Below are 332 nucleotides of genomic sequence, written 5' to 3' on the forward strand. Positions count from 1 at the left end.
CCATTGCACGTAGCCATTTCTAAGTTGGCCATGACACGATTAACATGTCAACCGGAGCTACAACCAAGTCAGCCATGACGTAAACCCCCTTTCATACGAAGGCTATAAGTTCAATACACTTGATTAATAGCTAAAAATTTAATACTGTATACATGTGGCTGGATTTCTACATGAACATTATTAATCAGTAAACAAAATAACTTGTAGTACTTAGCAGTATTTTTGTATTTTTAGTTTTCATATTCACAAGAATCAGAATGTTATCTTCAAGTATAAATAACTCCAGCCTACCTCCTGAAAATCCCTTACTTTTATTTCAATACTGCAAGGAC

At 34.3% G+C, this 332-nt stretch overlaps 1 protein-coding gene across 1 annotated transcript in view; it reads right to left on the bottom strand.

The window, feature by feature from the left end:
• The window catches only part of LOC119586947 (syndetin-like), a gene marked incomplete at its 5' end in the record, with an annotated part of 8,406 nt that overhangs the window by 7,849 nt on the left and 225 nt on the right, over positions 1-332 (bottom strand).

The sequence above is a fragment of the Penaeus monodon genome, chromosome 22 (assembly GCF_015228065.2).
Source record: "Penaeus monodon isolate SGIC_2016 chromosome 22, NSTDA_Pmon_1, whole genome shotgun sequence".
In the NCBI taxonomy this organism is placed as follows: domain Eukaryota; kingdom Metazoa; phylum Arthropoda; class Malacostraca; order Decapoda; family Penaeidae; genus Penaeus; species Penaeus monodon.